This window comes from Ornithodoros turicata, unplaced genomic scaffold, assembly GCF_037126465.1.
Source record: "Ornithodoros turicata isolate Travis unplaced genomic scaffold, ASM3712646v1 ctg00001033.1, whole genome shotgun sequence".
NCBI lineage: Eukaryota > Metazoa > Arthropoda > Arachnida > Ixodida > Argasidae > Ornithodoros > Ornithodoros turicata.
Window position 1 is genome coordinate 1 of NW_026999442.1, and position 8,670 is coordinate 8,670.

Sequence of the window (8,670 nt, forward strand, 5' to 3'; positions counted from 1 at the left end):
GTGAAGTTAGAGGTCGAGACTGGGAGGTACCCGGGTTCGAATCCCGGTGCCGGCTGTGCTGTCTGGGGTTTTTCCTGGGTTTTCCTCAGACGCTGTCAGACATATGTCGGCACAGTTCCCTTTGAAGTCGGCCCAGGACGCACATTTCCCCAGGGCGTGAGTCGTGACGTTGCCCACATCGTGAGGCCGACAACGGCAAGCCCTATCACCACCACCACCACCACCACGTGAAGTTAGAGCGCAGGGGGGAGCTTAAATGGCCAGCCCTAATTTCATCCGCAATGCGAGTACCTCTTGGTTTTGAAAGCTAGTAATTACGAGGAGCTTTCACTGCCGACGTTGCAATAATAACCCAGAGGAAATGAGCACCTTTTATACTCTTTACGGCTCCTTTAATGTCACGAAAGGCCTTTGTAAGCGACTCTCTGTACGGTGCCCTGTATCAGGGTCACTTCACGACGAGCCTGTTGTCAGCCGAGAGTGTCCGCTGCCGGCGTAACAAATGGAGCATGTTGGCTCAGGGTTGCTCACCCAAAATGAAGCATTTGCGCCTGTCTCCTCAATGACGAGCGGAAAGGTGCCCCGGCATCGAGGACTTCTCAGTTGAGTTCACAAGTGCTTCCAGAGGGTAATAGGCTCTTGCATGACTCGGGTATTTAACATCGGCTTTGTTCAGGGGTTGCTATGCCCTAGCATGCAGATTCGTGTTGTTTTCCTCCTGTGCAAAGGTAAGTCTCGAAAACTGGACCCAGGTTCTTATCGCCCGATTATTTTACTGACCAGCGATTATAGGATCCTAGCTACAACTCTCTGTTGCGCGTTTTCACCTCTGTTGGAGAAGGTGTTATGGTTCGCCATTGCTTGTATAAGGTATGTGGAAACGTTGTATAGGAGGCACTAGGAGCGTTTCCACTGTTGCTGGCGGCCTGTCGCTGCTCTTTAATATAACTTGTGGGGTCCGTCAAGGATGCCCTCTCTGTCCTGTCTTGTACGCCATCGTCATCAACACTCTAAGCGAGAGACTGTGCTGGATTCCTGTTACTCTGACACTGCCCAATGGATGCCTCCACCTCTTCTTTTTCTGTACGTGGATGACATCTCTGTGATACCTTCTGGCGAGTGTTCCCTAGAGCCTGCTTTAGAAGGCGTTTGAAGATTACGGAGCTGTTCCGGCCAGACTGAAAGATCAAAAAGTGTAGCACCACTGTTTTTGAACCTGCAGCCTTCCTGCGGGGCTCCTTTACGTGTTCCAGCGAGGACCAGACGTCAAGACTCTTGACGTGACTTTTAATTGCACTGGCATATCTAGAGTAAATTGGCCACACGTTTTAATGGTTGCAGAGCTGCCCTGCAGCATCTTAAAGGACCGATCCCACGATCATTTCGAATTGTTTCCCCTGTACTAGTAAGGCAGTACTTAGTAATTAGTAGGATAGTAATTAGGCAAGATAATTCACTCTGTGAAATACGAAGTTTAAAATGGTTCAAATAGAAAATATATTGTATATTAACCACGGGAGGGAACGGTAGGTGTTACGGCCCCCTTCGATGTGAACTGGGAGTGACAAGAGATAAACTGATGTTCTGAGGCTGGAACAACATAGAAGGGACAGATACAAACAAAGCCTTTGAGCCTTTCAGGCTTTGTTTGTATCTGTCACTTCTATGTTGTTCCAGCCTCAGAACATCAGTTTATCTCTTGTTCAAACAGGTGCCGCTTGCGTCGATTTCCGTCGTATGAATGTGTGTATGAGTGAGCAAAAAATGTAAGAGTGAAAGGAGGTGAGTGAGAGTGAGTGGCTGGTTTGTCGTCCCTTCAGATGACGCACCCCGAAAGTCGCTGGAGAGGCGTGCTAGCTTAGCTCAATGGGTAGAGCCCTGGACCGGCAATCCAGAAGATGTGGGTTCGATCCCTACAGCTGGCTAACCTTTTCAGTGACTTTCATCTTTCATGGGAGTGACACCATGCACAGAACAAGGTGAGGACTCGTGGACGGGCTCTTAGAGCAAACTGCAAAATTTGCAAACAAGCTTGCATACTTTACCATGAAATGTGTTTTAATTTCACTTGATTGTATCTAACCGTTGACACAGGATTCTAAGACAAACAACAACAACTTTATTTCGGGATGACCGATGGGGAGTTTCATCGCCAGGGGGCGACACTCTTCCCCGTTGCTGGAGGTGAAGCGGGGAATGAAATAATGTGGCCCTTCACAATAAGGAACGAAATCTTGTGGCGTCCAGAAAGGCGAAGAGCGCCTTGAGGGCAGAGCGTTGGTGAGCTGGATGGGGCCAGGGGTCAAGCAATTTTGTGAGAGATGGGGGTGGGAGTATAGCTCGTTTGAGGGATGCGGAGAGTGGGGATCGGGAAAATTGGTAATGTGGAGAATGGAGAAGAATGTGCTCGAGATCTTCAACAGCACCGCAGTGGCTGCAGGGGGGAGAGGCGACTTGTCTCAAGCGGTAGTGCCACTGTGCTGTGAAAGCCACGTCGAGGCGCATTCGATGCTGAATCTCGCCGAGAGATATGTGCTGGCATGCGGAAAGCGAGTGCTGGGTCACCTGTGTCAGCATGGCGGGGGGTAGAATGTCAGCGGTGCGTTGGCGGGTAGCCAGAGGAGTCACGAGGCGTCGAAGTATGGATCGCCGATCTTCTCTCAACAGCGTAATACGCGTCCGTCCCCGAGACGAGAGAGCTGCTTCCGCGGCGCTGTCAGCTTGTTCATTGCCTTCGACACCGCAATGGGCTGGAACCCATTGGAGAAGGACACTGTGCCCTGCATCGTAGACAAGTTTGTAAGACGTTAGCACATCCATAACCACTGGTGCGGAAGAGCCTCGTATGCCAGAATTTTCAGTTGCTTGCAGCGCAGAGGTTGAGTCAGTAAAGGCTACCCAATTCCGTGGGGTGAAGGGAACGATGTACTGCAGAAAGAAAAGTATGGCGTAGAGTTCCGCAGCTATGAATGAGGTATAATTGCCAAAGGCGACGTCCTTCAACTACGTCGTAGGGCCCGTAGAAAGCTCGAGTTCTCCAAGGGCATTGTCCAGGCAAGAGTTTTCTACAGGCCCTACGACGGTTCCTCTCATGGAGAGAGGACTATGCCGCATTGTGCATTCTTGGTTCGAGTAATCGCGAGACATGGTCGCAAATAAAATGATGCTACGATGGAATGCTTGAGTAACTGCCTTTAAGCGTAGCTCCACGACGAAAGATTGCACATAAATCCTAAGACAACTATAATATAGCCGTTGACTGTCAGCATGGTTACCGGAACACGTTTTTCTCTCTGAACTTCTTCGTCAGAACACACATGACATACATCGGGGACATTTTACGAGCTGCTGAGTACCGAACGATCCATAGACACTGTGTCTGTCGCATAATCTCTTCCTCCGTTTCTGATGCTTGCCTTTCGCCGTATTTCGTGTGATTTCGACGGGCAGATATACCACGTCGTTGCTGTCCAAATCAAAACCATCCATCCACATGGTCCCGCGGCGTCTGTCATCCTCGTCGTTCACAGTTGGCTCAGAGAATTGGATAGCTATGACGTAAGCCCTTTCAAAGCCAATTATCCAGCAGTCACGCCCCCTGCTATTTTTGTCCGATAACTCCTCCCCAGTTGTATTGAATACAGTTAGAGGTCGATGTGTGTACTCGATAGTGAAGGATCATGAGAAAGTTGTCCTGCCGAGTGCTCGCTATTCACGGAAATCATCATGGTCCCTTTAAGTTCGTTAATTTGCTCATCACTTTCCTCGCTTACCTGGTAGTGGCCTGGTACTACAGTGGCTTGTGGTTCCTATAGGAGTCGTGGCCACGCCGACACCACTGATTCAAACTGCCACCGCAAGGCACGAGTTCCTAGATGGTGGTGGTAAAAGGGCTCGCCGTTGTCGGACTCACATGATCGCGTTCCTAGGCAGAATGATGTTAGCCAGAATATTTCACAGAATTGTGTCACCGGCACCAGTTAACTCAGGCGTCGCCGTCATCGCGTTCCGCTATGGGAGCAGCAGTGACTATGAACGCATCCGTCTCACCAGCAAAGTTGAATGACTGGCGTTGATGATAGCAGTCGCCGGACCCGAATTTCGCGTTAGCGGTGATCGCCGCGGTAACAATACACAGACTTTACCGTGTTTTCTGTTTTTCGTAATGTTAGTGTCTGTTCAAAGGGGACTACCTCCATAGGTAGCTCTCCTACTTGATGACAATACACACTTTTCTGGTTTCCTGCTCTTCGTTTTAGGGCGAGAGCAGTACTATTTTTGAAATGTGATGTGGGCAAGCTTTCGCTTGTCCCATCCTACAGTTGGCAATACGACTTTTCTGTTTTCTTTGAACGCGCGGCCGATAACAAGGTCGTCGGGGCAGTACCGCTTGCGGTGCTGTTCCGGGAAGATCTTTTCTTGATTTTTCTGTTAGGACCCGACATTCGTTTTTTTTTTTTTTCTGAGCTGACACACACTCGCTCGCGCTCAGACTGCGTGGCTCCCCACCTGAAGGCATACGTCGTGGCAATGCGCAGCCTGCGAGCTTCTTTCCCTGATGATGATATAACATCATGGCCTGTGCGGCGCCTTTATATGGCACTTCTTGCGCTTAATCGGCCACCCCCGAACTCGACGCGTATTCAGCGCCACATAGCGTGGCGTACGACCACTGCTGGCTGGCTGGACGCCCGTCGGGCCAGTCTTCAGTGGCGCTTAGCGCATGACGTTTTGCCGCTGCGTGAGCGTTTTTCCCGTTTTGGTATAACGTCACCCGGCTGTCCTTTCTGCGAGTACAGGGAGTCAGCACATGCTTTCAGTTTATGTTTCTTGCCGGGTGCCCTGTGGCATCGTGTAGCAGGCCTCTATAGCCTGACGGATGTTGAGTGGAGCACAGTTCGTGGTCTGTACCCCCTCCCTGTCTCGCAGCGGGATAGGCGGCATTTTGTGCTCTCGGTAGCCGAAATCAATTACCAAGAGAGAAACTGATGTTCTGAGGCTGGAACAACATAGAAGGAACAGATACAAACAAAGCCTCAAATTGCCTAAGAAATCAATTTCTCTCTTGTTCAACAGGTGCCGCTGGCGTCGATTTCCGTCGTATGAATGTGTGTATGAGTGAGCAAAAAAATGTAAGAGTGAAAGGAGGGTGAGTGCGAGTGAGTGGCTGGATTGTCGTCCCTTCAGATGACGCACCCCGAAAGTCGCTGGAGAGGCGTGTTAGCGTAGCTCAATTGGTAGAGCCCTGGACCGGTAATCTAGAAGATGTGGGTTCGATCCCTACAGCTAGCTAACCTTTTCAGTGACTTTCATCTTTCATCGTCAATTACCAAGTGTGGATTTCACGCTATCGACGAGTGCACGCGCAGCAGAGCCGAAGTGTACAGGAGATGATTCTGCTATTTAACGCCGGTATTCGCAAAGTTCTTTGCAGGGAGCGTGCGGTGCTTGGAGCAGTTGAGTTTTACCGTCGCTGGATGACCTCTGACACCCTCTTCAGGGTGGACAATGGCAAGTTCCATGATAACCTATGAGTGTCCACATCCTCGTGTTCTTCTCCCACTTGCAGCTTTCCAGTGTCATGGACTGTTGCATGGCGAAACGGACACGTATAGCAATCTCTAAACAGCCTTAGTCGCTGGGCGAGAGTTGGTATTCAGAATGTTGTTCGAGTCTGTTTGAGATGCTACAGGAAGCCTGCCCCTGTGGCCGGCCTTCCATTTGATGCCAATACACTCTCTTTCCCGAGCTGCTGAGTACCGAACGATCCATAGACGCTGTGTGTCGCGTAATCTCTTCCTCCGTTTCTGATAATTGCCTTTCGCCGTATGTCGAGTGATTTCCACGGCAGATATACCACGTCGTTGTTGTCCAAACCAAAACCATGCACCCACATGGTCCCGCGGCGTCTGTCCTCCTCGTCGTTCACAGTTGAGTGAGAGGATTAGATGGCTATGACGTAAGCCCATTTCAAAGGCAATTATCCAGCAGTCACGCCCCCTGCTATTTTTGTCCGATAACTCCGCCCCAGTTGTACTGAATACAGTTAGAGGTCGATGTGTCTACTCGATAGTCAAGGATGATGAGAAGGTTGTCCTGCGGAGGACTCGCTATTCACGGGAATCATCATGGTCCCTTTAAGTTCGTTGATTTGCCCATCACTTTCCCGCTTACCTGGTAGTGGCCTGGTGCTACAGTGGCTTGTGGTTCCTAGGAGTCGTTGCCATGACGACACCACTGATTCAAACTGCCACCGCGAGGCACGCGTTCCTAGACGGTGGTGGTAAAAGGACTGTCGGACTCACATGGTCGCGACATTTTCGCAACACGCGATAGATCATAGGAGTCCAATGTCGAAATGGCAGCCACCAATTTATGAAGCAGGGAAGCACACTTTGCTGCAATTGAAACGATTAGACAAGAGCAGAGAGTACAGCGGAAGCTCAGTCGCTGAATTATACAGAGATCTGAGGGGGAAAGAAATAGAGAAATATCCATCTACAATAACAGCGGAAGCTTGGAAAAGAATTCTTAGTTACATTCCTGTGGAAAATGGCGCATGTGATCATACCAGTGAGGGACAAGTTTTATCTGTGGGGTAAAAGCAGCTGAAGGAACTGCGAGATTTGCGGTCAAATAGAAACGGTGAGGCACGCCGTTTTCGAGTGTAATGTATACCGGTGTACCTGTGGTCCTGTTTTAAGAAATATTTTGGATTAAGTAACTTGACATTTGAAGAAGATGTTGGAATACATGTTGGGAAAGTAACAAAAAGACAACAGAAATTTTACATGTTCGTAGCAGTCGAAACCGCATATCAAGCTTGGGTAAACAGGTGTAGAGTGGTGCATGGTGGTGACTGCTGGGGTAAAGAACGAATGAGAAATGTAATCAGTTACTACGTACGAACTTGGCTTGCGAGGGAGCGGCTAAGGTTAGGAGCAGAAAACTTCTCGAAACAGTAGCAGTGTAAAGGGTTCAGAGTAGTGGAGGGTATTATTAAATTTAAATTGGCAGATTAGTTAAATCAATTTAGAATATACTAACGCCGCAACACAAGGAGGAGATCTATCGGAATTTTGGGGTGAGTTAACTGTAAAGCATATTGGAGTATTATTGGGGTATTATTATTGGAGTATTATTGGGGAGTTAAAGGAGTATTGACGCTCTTCTGAAGCACACGATACAGCGTTACACTCAAGTACAAAAGCAATGGTGCAGAGTTTTAGAACTGGCCTCAGTTGTTGACTTGGTTGGGGAAAATAAAGCAAATCAGTAAATAAAGGATATTGGGAGTGGTAGGCTCAAAGATAAGGAAGATAAGATGGGCTCACTAATTTTGTGACTCATCTAATCAGTCAACAATACAACTGGATTAACTGTTGTATTAGTATCTGTTTCTTTGCAAACACGTGGTGCTTGCGATCTCAATGAAGGCTTCTGAGGGACCTCAGGCGGTTGCTGTTTTGTGGCCTATTTTTGAAGCGTGGTGTGGGCAAGCTAACACTTGTCCCATCGTACAGTTGGCTATACAAACTGGATTAACAGTGGTCATGCCCCCGCTCTGCTGGCGTCATTCGATCAGTGCAAGGCATTTGATCGTGCGCGACACGCATACCTGTTCTTTCGGCTAAGGTCATATGGGTTCGCCGTTGCTTGGGTCAGGTATGTGGAAACGTTGTATAGGGGCGCTAGAAGCGTTGTCTCTGTCGGTGGCGGACTGCCGTCCCCCTTTGACGTAACTTGTGGGGTCCGTCAAGGGTGTCCTCTCTCTCCCGCCTTGTACGCCATTGCCATCGACCCTCTACTCGAGAGACTGTGCTCGCTTCCTGTTACATTGCCACTGCCCAATGGATGCCCCCACCTGTCTTTGCGTTCGCGGACGACATCTCTCTGATCCTTTCTCGCGAGTGTTCCCTAGGGACTGTTTTGAAGGCCTTTGGGGATTACGGAGCCATTTCAGGGGCAACACTGAATAGATCAAAAAGTGCAGCACTGTTTCTGAACCTCCAGCCTTCCTGCGGTGCTCCTTTCTGTGTTCCAGTGAGGCCAGAAGCCAAAATTCTTGGTGTTAGTTTTGATTGCACTGGCATATCTACCGTAAATTGTCCACGAGTGTTTAATCGTTGCAGTGCTGTCCTGCGGCAGCTTAAGTTTGTTGATTTACCCATCACTTTTCGCGCTCATCTGCTAGTGGCCTGGTACTACAGTCGCTTGTGGTTTCTGGGAGTTGTTGCCACGCCGCCACCACTAATTCGAACTGCCATCACTAGGCACGCGTTCCGTTTCCTCTGGGGCGGCTCAGTGGAGTGGGTCGCGAAGTCCCGCTTGCACCGTACACGTGACCAGGGCGGCTTAGCCTTGCTAGTGGTGCTCGACAAGTGCCTTGCACCTCAGTCGCGCGTTTATTTCGAGGCATTGCACACTCCCCAACACCCAGCGTGCGCATTAGTGCAGTATACTCCCTGGGATGTGCTACCAGGTGGTTCGTTGAGAGCCTTAGGTCCGGGCCTAGGTCCGAAGTCCGGCCTCATCACTACAGTGCCTGTGTTGATGTTGTACGGCGTTTGCGACTCCAGCTTCCGGATGCTGACATCCAGTGATGGGCTGTCAGCGATCTTCATACAGCTATCCGGGAGTTGGAGTCTCGTCCCCCAGTTCCTTCGGTGC

General features: G+C 49.7%; 1 non-coding gene across 1 annotated transcript; it reads left to right on the plus strand.

The window, feature by feature from the left end:
* The first annotated feature begins 1,852 nt into the window (after positions 1-1,852).
* Positions 1,853-1,925, plus strand: Trnaa-ggc (transfer RNA alanine (anticodon GGC)). The gene has a single exon. It is a non-coding gene; the product is annotated as a tRNA-Ala (tRNA).
* Positions 1,926-8,670: the final 6,745 nt, after the last annotated feature.